Source organism: Phytophthora infestans, genomic scaffold, assembly GCF_000142945.1.
Source record: "Phytophthora infestans T30-4 supercont1.23 genomic scaffold, whole genome shotgun sequence".
In the NCBI taxonomy this organism is placed as follows: domain Eukaryota; phylum Oomycota; class Peronosporomycetes; order Peronosporales; family Peronosporaceae; genus Phytophthora; species Phytophthora infestans.
In genome coordinates, this window is record NW_003303736.1 from 739091 (window position 1) to 739467 (window position 377).

Sequence of the window (377 nt, forward strand, 5' to 3'; positions counted from 1 at the left end):
TCGGCGGCAGTGGAGATGAAAGTCGATTGTTCAGGATTTGAATCCAGCACTTGCTCGCACCACGAAGAGTAAAAGGAGTATGTAGAGCGAAGCCCACCTGGCTACCTGCTCCGGGAAGCGTGCAAGGGGCTGCGAAATGCGTACAACCACAGAAAGCGATACATTTGGACGCAGCGATTGTCGATCCGAGTTAGAGGTCTGACAGCGTGGCCACGACCGTACGCCGCCAAGAGAACGACGTGACGCTGGAGCCACCGGACGTCCATTCACTGGAGAAGAAGTAGACATTGCGTCAGGTAGCGTGGCTCTTTCTCCCACCGGTACTATATCAGTATTAGCATCTTGGTGATCGGTCCCTGAGACCGTTTCTGGTGTCG